We start from the raw sequence: 12,852 nt of genomic DNA, 5'->3' as shown, positions 1-12,852 counted from the left end.
CCCATAGGTAATGGAAATGAATGTAGCTGCTCATGGAAATGTAATAGTGGAGGGGGTGGTAAATAATATATATTGGAGAATGCATTTTTCTTTTGGAAAGTTTTGTTGCTACTTCATAGCCATGGTGGAAGCTGTGTCACACTGCTGCCTTGTGAATTTTTATGAAATGGGAATTTTTGTGTGTCATCTCTTACTTTTAGATATTGGAAACTAAAATGACAATATTAATAATAACAAAGTAAGATATGGACACACAGAATGAGTAGAGCTTGTTGTCACTCCCCAGGATGCCTGGCAAACTGATGTCTTGTTCTGCAGCTTTGGCGTCTGGAATGTTATTAGACCCATTCTGATTTAGCCTGGAGAGAGTGAGCGTAGTGTGGTGTGTGAGAGCTTGGCTGTGTACTACATAGCCCATGTTCATATTGTGAACTGTAGATAAATTAGAGGATAAGCAAATCCAAAAAGTTGGTTCTTTGAAAAGGTTTTTAAAAAATTGGACACACCTATGGTGAAGTTGATCATGAAAAATGTGCCATGGGATTTTTGGGTATTAGAATATGCATATGCTCAGATGGAGTAGGTATCAACCTACAGTTCCCTAATTTACACCCTCCTCAGTAGTGTGGAAATATTTTATTTGTCAACAGCCTCACCTCCCAGAATATTTTATCAACAAAATCAACGTGATTTATTAGAATTAACATAGGTTTTTGGAGGCAGGTAGACCTGAGTTCAGATACAGGCTGTGGCACCACTGTGAACACTCCTGGGATTCTCTGATATCCTGGCTTTGGTTTGCTTGAATCTTTTCCCCTTTCTGAACCTGTTTCCTCACTTGGAAAATGAAATAATATTTGTCTAACATGAAGATTATTAGAAAATTAAAATGGGATATCTGCGTAAGGACATAATACAGTTCCTCTCACATTTTGATTAGTGAAGAGCTGTTGTTTTGTTATGACGATGCCCCTGTTCTAGTCCTAAGACTAGATTAACATTATCCTTCAGGGTTTTATCCTGTTCGACTTTTAAAACCTGTAAATGTGAAGTTCAATGCCTTGCAATGGAAAGCGCTCAGTAAATATTTACTAAATGAATGAGTAAGTAAATGCTATTTTTAGTATATCCATAAAGGTTCATCAGTTGGTACCATTTTAATATGCAGACCAACGTGATAGGCAGTTTTACCTCTGGGTTTTATTACATTATCCTACGTTTATCCAATTGGCAGGACTTCTTTGGTTAAGCCATGTGAAACTGATATTTTTGCAGATCAAAAGTTTAAAATCAGTAACTTCATACGACTCAACCTAATGCCCTGGAGTATTTGTCTACAGCTGTTCCTTCTTGGTTTATATTAATTTTTATTTTCTTGCTCTTTAGGCAACATCTGCTCAGAGGTTTCTTTGAACTTTTAAGAACATTACAATTCTTATGGCAATTTGCTTCATAAGTGTTCTGCCACAGATGAAGAAACTTTTCCAGTACCACAGTCTGTTAACTAGAGTACTGCTGAAGTTATAAAGATCTAGAATCAGGTAGAACTGGATTTCATCTCTGGTGCAGATACTAACTGGAAGGGCAATGAGCTTGGGCAAAGTAGTTCAGCTTTCTGAGTTTTATTTTCCTCAACTGAGAATGAAAGGGCTTGAACTGGAAGGATTATCCTTGAATCTTCTTCCAGTTATAAATTTCTTTACAGCTAAACATGAAGCGTTGATTATTGTACACATTGTTTATTGAGTTTATTATTAATCAGACCCTGTATAAGGTACTGATGATATACATATGAGTAGGTAATTCGGCATGAGGCTAAGTGTGTAACAGAATTGTGTAATTAAAGGAGGGATGGATAGAGTCAGAAATCTGTCTTTCCTTGCTTATGCCCATAAGAAAAGCACACATCTCTTGACTTTTCCTAGCCTATAAATGACAATAACCGTAATAGCTCTTTTAGGTATACCAGAGAATTGTAATAAGTATCAATGTTGGTAGTGCTTGTAAGAAGTCTTCAAAAGGTCTAAAAGAGAGGTTTCCAGGTTTGGTTATATCATAGGTCAGAAAAAGTTAAGGAAACAAGTACTTAGAAGATTGCATGGTGTTAATAGTGTATTTATTTACCTTTTAAAATACTTTTAATTTGAGAACAATTTTAGATATATAGAAAAATTGTAAATTAGTACAGAATGTTCCCATCCTACCCCACAACACGTTTCTCCCATTATTAGCACCTTACATTAGAATGGCACATTTGTTACAAGTAATGAACAAATATTGGTGTGTTGTTACCAAATAAAAAATCTATGCTTTATTCAGATTTCCTTAGTTTTTACCTAAAGTCCTTTTTATAATCCTGGATTCTATCCAGGGTACCACATTACATTTTGTCATCACCTCTTTCTTGGCTCCTCTTAACTGTGACAGTTTCCTAGACTTGCCTTGCTTTTGATGACACTGAGAACAATGTGTATTCTGTGCTAGTTGTATGAAGTATTCCATATGTAAATTAGATCAAATTGATTGATGTTGCTCTTCAAGTCAACTACGTTCTTACTGCTTTTTTTCCTGCTTGATACATCAGTTACTGAGACAAGAGTGTTGAAGCATCCCATTGTAATAGTGGATTTGTCTGTTTCTCCTTTTGGTTCTATTGCCTTACATTTTTGTTGCTCTGTTTTTAGGTACATACATGGTTAGCTCTGTAATGTCTTTTGGATGAATTAATCTTTTTATGATTACATATTAAGTCTCTTTATCCTTAGTAATTTTCTTTGCCTTCAAGCCTACTTTGTCTGAAATTAATATAGCTATTCCTGCTTTTTTTTTTTTTAATGTAACAGTGTTAGTGTAGTTTATCTCCTGAATCTATGTGAGTTTTATTTAAAGCCTGGTTTTTGTAGACAGATTCCAGGTAGGGCTTGTTTTATTTTTTCCACTCTGACAATCTCTGTCTTTTAATTGGTATATTTAGACCATTCATATTTAATTTGATTACTGATACAGTTGAATTAATATCTACCATGTGTGTAACTGTTTTAAAATCATTGTACTTGTTCTTTTTAAAAAATCTTTTCCCCTTTCTTTTCCTGCCTTCTCTGGTTGTGATTGAGCATTTTATATAATTTCATTTTGTCTCCTCTCTTAGTATATGAGCTATCTATCTTTCTTTTAAACAGTTTTTAGTGTTTGCCATAGAGTTCGCAGTATACACTTTTAACTAATGTAAGTTCACTTTTAAATAACGTCATACCACATCATATATACAGTAGCAAAGGTACTTCATAACAGTGAATTCTGAATTTCTCCTTCCCATGCTTTATGACATTACTGTCATTCATTTCACTTATTTATGTGCTATAAATACTCAATTCATTGTTACTATTATTAACTTTAACTGTTATCTTTAAGGTTATTTAAGAAAGGGAAAATTAAATATTTTATTTTACATTTATTTATTAGTTCCCTGATTCCTGTCTTTTCTTTGCATGGACCTAAAATTATGATCTATATTATTTCCCTTTTTCTCTGAAGTACTCTTTTTAACATTTCTTACAGGACAGGCGTGCTGGTGATGAATTTCCTGTTTTTCTTTGGGAAAGCAATTATTTCTCCTTCACTTTTGAAGACTAATTTTGTTGGATATTAAACTCTAGGTTGATTTCTTTTTTCTTAAAGCACTCTAAATTTAATTTCCTTTCTTCTTACTTGCTTGGTTCCTGATGAGAAGTCTGCTGTAATTCTTATTCTTCTTCCTCTAAAAGTAGATGAATTTTTGTCTTCCCTTTATTTTCCTTCTGTGTTTTCTCTTTGTTTTTGGTTTTCCACACTTGGAATATGATACACGTAGATGTAGTTTTTATTGGTATTTTTTAATGCTTAATGTTTCCTGAACTTCCTGAATCTATCATTGAAATCTTCAATACTTGTCATTACAAATTATCAGTCATTTTTACTTCAAAAAGTATTTCTTCTCTTTTATCTCTTTCTTCCCCTTTTGGTATTCCAGTTATGTATGTTAAACTGTTTGAAACTGCCTCACAGGTTTTGAATGCCTTTTTTTTTTTTATCCATTCTCTTTGTCAGTTTCAGGAGTTTATGTGGATCTGTCTTCAAGCTCACTGACTCTTTCTTCTGTCATATCCAGTATAATGATGAGCCCATGAAAGGCATTCTTCTTGATTCTTTCTTATGTTTCTCATTTCTCTAATTACATCACCCATCTAGATTTGCATGCTTTTTTTTACTTTTTCCTCTTAATATATTTATCATAGTTACTTAAAATTCTCTGCCTGATGATTACAATGTGTGTGTCTTATTTGGGTCTAGTTCTGATGTTTGCTTTGTCTCTTCAAACTATATTTTTCTTTCTTTAAAAAAAAAAGTACCAGAAACCTATTTAATTTAATTAACTTATTTATTTATTATATATTTTTTTATTGAAGTATAGTTTATGATGTGTCAATTTCTGGGGTACAGCACAATGCTTCAGTCATATAGGAACATGCATATATTCATTTTCATATTCTTTTTCACCATGAGTTACTACATGATACTGAATATGGTTCCCTGTGCTATACAGTGTAAACTCAGACTGTGTTTTTCTTGCCTTTACACATGCTAGGTAATCTTTTGGTAGCTAGACATGATGTATTGTGTCATATGGACAAGAGGTAAATAGGCCTTTAGTGTGAGGTTTCATGTTAATCTTGCCAGGTCTTGGGCAGTTTTTAATGTTTGCTATAGCTGTAGGTCCCAGGTGCTCCAAATTCTAGTTTCCTTGCACTTTTCAGAATTTTTATTTAATTGTTTTATCTTAAAGTTAGTATTTCTCTGGTGAAATTCCTTAGTGTTCATTATTTTGGTCCACCTCTTCTGAGAAATTGTTCAATATGTTTATAATACTGATTTTAAAGACCTTTTCTGCTAATTTCAATATATGGCTCATCTGTGGTTCTGCTTCTACTGACAGTATTTTATGTTGATTTTGGGTCACATTTTCCTACTTCTTTTCATGTCTCATAATTTTTAACTCTATGCCAGACATTATTTAAAAATAAATGATAGAGATGAAAGTAACTAATATTTACCTCCTGAGAAGGAGATTCTTTTTCTCTGAGGCTGCTAGGTTAAGGGGCTAATTTCTTTGATCTGATCTAATATTGAGCTGAGTCTGGGCTAGGTTCCAGTTTTAATAAGCTTCAGTTCATTACTGATTATAAATGTTTTGCAGGCATTTTCAGGATTCCCATTTTAGCAGGGCTTGAGATATAAACCTCAGTACGATTGTGGTTATCTGTTTTACAGTTCACCTGCTCACTCTGTGGGCTACTGAAGAGCCCTGCTCTTTTATTTTGCTCATGGCTTTCTAAGCCTTGGGAGATTTCTGTCTCTCTCCATCCCTTCTTATCTTTCCTAGTCTTTGATATGTCACCTTACACTTGGTCATGGCCCCTTGGGAAATAATTGGTAGACATGAATAGATTTTCTGAATCTGGAGCTCCTTAGAATTCACATGTAACGTGCTGACCCATGCATTGCCATGAAAAATTTTACTTGTTTCTTCTATACCAGCAAAATTCCCTATGTACAGTGTGAAGAATTCTCTTTGAAAGGGATTCCATCTTTCTGGAATTTAGTTCATTTATACTTTTTAACATCATCATCTCACTGATGGTATTAAAAACTAATTTTTTTTCTACCTTATTCAGTGTTTTCTTATTATGTGAGAAAGGATCATGGAAAACTTCCTGTTCTATTTTTATTTTGCCTATTTATTTTGATAAATTGTATATTTGAAGATTCAATTTTCAGTATTTAAAAATTTGATAAAGGCAGCTGTCAGTCCTTTGCCTGGTGACTGGGAATGACTTCTCTAAAATACTGAACAAATTTATAGTACTATTATTATTGTTTATGTTTTACATTTAAAGTTAAAAGACACATAATTTATTATTTTGAAGAATGTAAGCCAGAGGTTTGAGTTGGAAGCATTAACCATTCTGCCTACAGTGTAGAATAACTTATCCTAGAGACACTGAAAATAAATAATGTAATAAGTTGCCCAGAGGATTGAGCATATTCAGGGAAAAAAACGTATGCTTAATTGTAATCAACTCATTTCTAAATACCAATATACAGTTGGAGGGTTCATTGAAATCCAGTAGTAACAAGAAACAGTATTTATATGAAGTCTCTTTTATAAACATTTATAATACAAGATAAAAAGGAGATAGAAGAAATATCCCTCGACAGAACTATGGAAGTTTGAGGAAGGGATATTTTAAAGACACAGGATAAAGATTTGGTGCCTGAATTCTGTGCGTTTTAGTTCCTCCCATTTTGGTTTCCTGCCAAATAGAGAACAGTTTCACTTTATTAATGACCGGGCAAGTGCAATCCCAAATCAGGATTTTCTGGTGAACACTATTAGAGAGCACATCTAAGCCTGGAGACGTCTAAGGCTCCCTCTTCTTGTTCTGTCACCCATGATTTATGAGGTTGAATGCCAACAATAGAACTGACGTGACTTAGTGACACAGTCTGGTGTATAAAACAGAGAGAATGAATAAAACAGAGGTCCTATGAGTTTACTGCCCAGATGTGCTTACTGTATGGGAGGCAAGAAACTGAAAATACAACCTGCATTTTCTTTCTTTCTTTTTTTTTTGTTTTGTTTTGTTTTTTATTTTTATTTTTTAATTTTATTTTTTTGATTTACAGTGTTGTGTTAGTTTCTGGTATACAGCATAATGATTCAGTTATACATATATATGTTCATTTTCATTACAGATAATTACGTTGGTTATTTTATTTTATTTTATTTTATTTTATTTTATTTTATTTTATTTTATTTTATTTTATTTTATTTTATTTTATTTTATTGGAACAGCTTTATTTTGTCTTGTGCCACCTCTGCAATTAACAGACCACTTCATTGTTTTGAGTTTTTTTTTAATTTGTTTGTTTATGTTGGTTATTTTATTTATTTAAAAAAAAGTTTTAAACATTTTTATTGAGTTATAATCATTTTACAATGTTGTGTCAAATTCCAGTGTAGAGCACAATTTTTCAGTTACACATGAACATATGTATATTCATTTTCAGTAGATAAACAAGATTATACTGCATAGCACAGGGAAATATATACCAGATCTTATGTTTAGCTCACAGAGGAAAAAATGCATTTTCTTTCTTTTTCTCCCTTTCCTCCTTCCCTCCCTCCCTCCTTTCCTTTTTTTCTTTCCTCCCTCCCTCCCTCTGTTCTCTTTCCTTCCCTTCCATTCCTCTCTCTTCCTTCCCTTCCCTTCCCAGCAATCTTCAAGGTGCCCATTAACCCTGCAGTGTCCCAGCAAGTGATTAGGTTCTACTCAATAATATTACCAATGTCCCTGGGGATATTCCTGGACACACCTTTGATGAACTTTATTGCTTTTTCATGATGACTACTGTGCATCAGAATATTGAGGATGGTTTCTTTCTCTAGCGAAATAAGACAGATACTGTATATCTGGGGATAGTGTGTAAGAATGTGGGAAAGATCCCAGTGATCCAGGATTGTTTATCTTAAGCCACTGTGGACTATGACCAATTGCTGAAATGAGAAGATGCCCTGAGAGGCTCAATAGGACTGAGACATTCTAATAAATTCTATCTTCTTTTCATTTCTTAAAACTAGAGTTAATAGTTTTGAAGCATGTCTTGGAAATCATTCCAAAATGGCATTTTTGTTAATAGATTTCCATATATTTTCACCTAGTGCTTCACTTTGTCAGATTTGCATTTCAAGATTGTGTGCTTGTGCTGGGCCCCTTAGTCTCCTGCCCCTCTGCATCCTAGCTATGCCCTCATCTCTGACAGCTGATGGAGAAGAAAGACAGTCCCCAGACACAGTTCTGTTTAGTTCCAGTTGTTGAATTTGGGACAGAATACTCTTTTTTCTTACTTGTTTTAATCCAGTTATTTCATGTATTTAGTGGGGAGAAGAAAGGGAGAAATGGCAAGATAAGGGTCTGGGATTAAGAGGTACAAACTACCATCTATAAAATAAATAAGCTACAGGAATATATTGTATAGAACAGGGAATATAGACAATATTTTATAATAACTATAAATGGAGTACCCTTTAAAAATTGTGACTCACTAGATTGTATACCTGAAATGTATATAATATTGTCATCAATTATACTTCAATTAAAAAGAATTTCACTACCATAAGGAGAAATGGGAGGGCAAATGAGAAGACCTTAATGAAATTACTTTAGTCTTGAGACCAATGAACTATTAGTAATAATAAAATAATAATTGAGAAATATATACTTTATGATTAAATTGTTTTATTTGGCAATTTAAGTGGCGCTGACCGTTTCTTGATTCATCCTTTAGATTTACATTGAACTATCTAGTTTTTCATTTCCTTGAAGCTTTGTGAGAGTACAACTTGAGAGTTCGGTTTAACAAAAAAGGAACCACTAAGTGTTCAACTTACAGTCATCAAGGACTTAAAGATATATGAAGCAAAGAGTAATATAATTTGTTTTGGAGACTGGTAAGACATATTTTTCCCAAAGGGTAGAATTTGAAGTTTTATAGTATCCTTAGATGGGCTCATAGAAGGATTGTGACTGGTTCATTCTATAGATAAGAAGACGAAAGGTCAGAGAGGCTAAATGACTTCTTCAAAATCACGTGGTTACAAGCACAAACCCAGTACAATCCTTGTTTGAGCCCCAGCGCTCTGCAGTTTGCACCGTGCGGTACTGCGCTGACCTTCCCCGTGAGCCCCACCGCTCTGCAGTTTGCACCGTGCGGTATTGCACTGACATTCCCCGCAAGCACACTAGCAGAACTGCTGAGGGCGGGTTTCAGTGAACCGTAGATATAGATGGACACTAGTCAGCACATAGAAGACTTGGGGCCTATACTTGTTAAGACAGGGTCATAAATACAGTCTCCAAGTAGGATGGTCACCCCTGCTAAACAGATTGAGTGAAGAGCTTTTCACAAGTCCCACTTCTCCGCCTAGTCTGTGGCTTTTATCATACCATGTCATGATTTACAAGCCAATGCTTACATCTGCTGTGAAAGCTGAGAAAGAGTGAACAAATACTCAGTTAAACTCAACAGAAACATAACACAGCCAAGATGCCCTTAATGAAATATTGTCAATATTTACATATAAAACGTATTATGGCAAACACACATCTGGGCTGAAATGTGGCTAAAGTTACTAAACAACTTTGGAAAACTCTGCCACAATAATTAACATATTAGCAAATGTGAAAACATAACTGATTTCGAGGAAGATGAACTGATTAATTGACTGTTTTTAACTGTGATTTATTCCTTCCACCTGTAAATGCCCTATTTGCTGTTAATTTTTCTGTTTCCAGGTGGTAGGAAACTCATTATAAACAGTGAAAAGAGAAATGGTGTTAACTTCTTTTATCCACGTGGAGTCTTTACTATCTGAATATGGCAAACTGTGATGATAGTAGTTAACAATAGTTGTACTAAAATGATAATTATGCAGTTTATATTTTGTGACACAAAAATATTTGTAAGTAATTTCGATCCAGTGACTACCATATTCAAGCCATCTTTTTCTTGCATGACTTTATTTTGATTTGACAGGGTAAGTACCATTATCTTGATTTTAGGTTGTCATACAAATATAGGAAGATTAAGTAGTTTGCTGGAGGTCAAAAACTTTTGCATAAGGGAGAGAGCTGGGTTTTGAATACAGTTGTGTGACTGACTCCAATATCAGTGTTCTTTTAATATGCTACTATATTTTAGCCTCACAGTAATCCTGAGTGGTGGTGTTACATATATAGTAGTCATGGCCTTCCAGAGAAACTGAGCCAATAGGATGTATATATATATGTACATGTCTGTCTGTATCACCTTTGTAGCTATCTATTGATGAGCAGGGGGCTTGGGAGGAGAGAGTTTTAACAAGTTGACTCACATGATCGTGGAGGCTGGTTAAGTGTGAAATCTGTAGGGCAAGGCAACAGGTTGAAGATTCAGGTAAAATTTGATACAGCAGTCTCATATCTGAAAGCTGAAAAATCAGGGTTTCTATGATGCAGTCTGGCAGCAGAATTCCTTTTTTCTCAATCTTTGCTCTTAAGGCCTTCGACAGATTGGATGAGGCCCTGATGGAAGGTAATCTGCTTTACTTAAAGTCAACAGATTGCAAATGTTAATCACATTTAAAAAGTACCTTTCCAGCAATATCTCGACTGGTGTTTGACAAATGGTCATTCTATCCTAGTCAAGTTGACACATAAAATTAACCATCACCATATGAGAATCTCAAATCTTCGAGTAGGAATGTGCAGTAAGCAGTCTCTGCAGTGTTCTCCACTGACTGCTGCCTCTTACTACTCATGGCCATGTGTAACACTCTCCCTTTGAGTGTGGGCTGGATCTAGTGATTTGCTTCTAACAAGTATCATAATGCAAAAGTGACAGGATACCACCTCAGATACTAAGTTACAAAAAGACTATGGTTTCCACCTTGAATGTCCTCTGCTTTTCTCTTGCATGTTTATTCTGAGGGAAGCCAGCTTCTATGTTGTGAGCTGCCTAATGGAGAGGCTTTGTGGCAGAGTTAATGTCTCCAGTTAACAGCCATTGAGGACCTTAGACCGACCAACATGAGTAAGCTTCGGCTCACTCTAGTCAGGTCTTGTGGTGAACAACTTGATTGCAGTCTTATGAAAGACTCTGAGTCAGAGCACTCACTTAAACCACATCTGGCTTGCTGATCCACAGGGAAAAAAAATGAGATAATATACATTTATTGTTTTAAACTTTGGGATAATTTGTCACATAGTCATAGGTAACTAACACAGGACCGTCATTGTCTTGCCTGTAACTCAGATATCTGTCTGCGATGGAGTCCTCTTTCCTTCCACTGGATTTTTAGTGAGGATTTGTTGCTAGATATAGAGATGCCATTGAGAGATAGAGGATAAAGAATGTCTTGCCTTGTTGATTTTTTAATCAGGAATTTCTAGGTCCAGGGCACTTAGCAGGTACTCAATGAGAACTTTTTAAGCAGTAGAAATTAGAACCACAAGAATCAGTATGAAAGTGCCCGAGAATGCTAGTAAATAACTTCCATACCTGTTCATGCTTATTTCTGTTCATTTTTTCTGTTCCTGTTAAAGCAATCTGAGTGATCTAAAATACAATCAGAAGTCAAAATCAGCTCCTTATTAAAATTCAGCTTTTCTCCACATACTTAGTAAATTCTCCCATGCATGCCATAAATTAATTGGAGGATATTCAGTTAGATTACTTTTTACAACCAAATGATTTTCTCAAGGGGTGAACATGCCATTTGAGACTCTACCCTTGTCTCAGGTGTACTTTGAGCCCATTTATGTGAAGAAAATTTATGGGGAAAATATATGCATGGCTCTTGGGCCTGATTTTGGCAATCAGCTGGCATGATTTGAATGCACAGAACTATAACAGCAGATTTCAGCAATGGTCCACAGATGGAGCTACTGGATTTGGAAAATCAAATTTGGCGTGGGAGACCCCATTTTAATTGCATTGTGTGGACGTATGCACAGTTTTAAAATGATCCGACTTCCAGATTATCTCCAGATTCCTTACAGTAGGACATGTCAGCCTTCACACTTTCCTGTGACAAAATCTGCAAGGAAGGCAGCAACTCAATAGTAAATGGCCTCAGGATTTTTGAGCAAACCCAAAATACTGTTTTCTTTCTGTTGGGAGTAATGGTTCAAGTATGGTTCATGATTACAGGAAACCCATGACTTTTGACAGCATCCCAGATTTGTCACTAAACTTTAGTGTTGTGACACACTTGTGTGTCCAGGTCATTGTGAAGTATATCACAAATACACTTGCCCTTTATTATGGTTAAATATTAACACGTGCACATGACTTCTCTTAAAGTAAATTATTTAGAGTAGTTTTATTCATATTTCTATATCAGTGGTACAGTTTGCTATACTTTATAGAGATGAGGAGACATGCTCAGAATTAGAACTGGAAATTGCATGGAACTTTAACCTACGTTACCCTTTTCCGTTGCTATACTATTAATATACATCTTGCTCATTAATATGTTAATTCATTTGACAAATATTTGAAGTATACAGAGTATATTGAACATTGCTGTAGGTGCTGGAGATACAATGGTGAACAAAGTAAGTAAGGTCTTTAATTTTCATGGAACTTACTTTCTAGAAGAAGGAATCTGACACTGAACAAATGAATAAGATAATTTCAGTTCTTGATTTGGTATTAGATGTCTGCTGCTGCTGTAATAAATTACCACAAACTCTTGGCCCACAGCTCAACTCTCTGGAGTTAGTGATTTTTGCTCTCTGGTCTGGTGACTCTGTCCTCTGAGTAATCTTTCCTTTTCACAAAGGGTAGCAAGCATTTGCACTTGAGTAATTTTATGCCTGTAGAATTTGGGGAGTCTAACAACCCTCTTTTATTTCCTTCTCCATCCTTTCAGTCTAAGCTGGCAGTGTTTCTGCTGCTATCATACTCTCCAAAGCCTTGTAGGTCTCTAATGTGTGCCTCAGGGATTCACTTCATTAGGCAGGAGTCTCTTCCATAAGCATTTCCTGAATAGTTTATTTATTTATTTTTATATATATATATAATATATATATATAACTTATATATATCATATATATGCTTATAATTAGATACTGAGGAGATCCATGAGTTACATGCCTAATCTCTTTAAAGAGCCCTCTGTGTGACTGAGTACTCTGACCTTTGCGCCTTCCAAGGCAGTCATAAAACGTTGTCCAGGTATATCCTTGATTTTCTCCCAGAGCATGTTTCCCT

This window comes from Camelus bactrianus, chromosome 10 (genome assembly GCF_048773025.1).
Source record: "Camelus bactrianus isolate YW-2024 breed Bactrian camel chromosome 10, ASM4877302v1, whole genome shotgun sequence".
NCBI lineage: Eukaryota > Metazoa > Chordata > Mammalia > Artiodactyla > Camelidae > Camelus > Camelus bactrianus.
Note: the sequence above shows the minus strand (reverse complement) of the source record.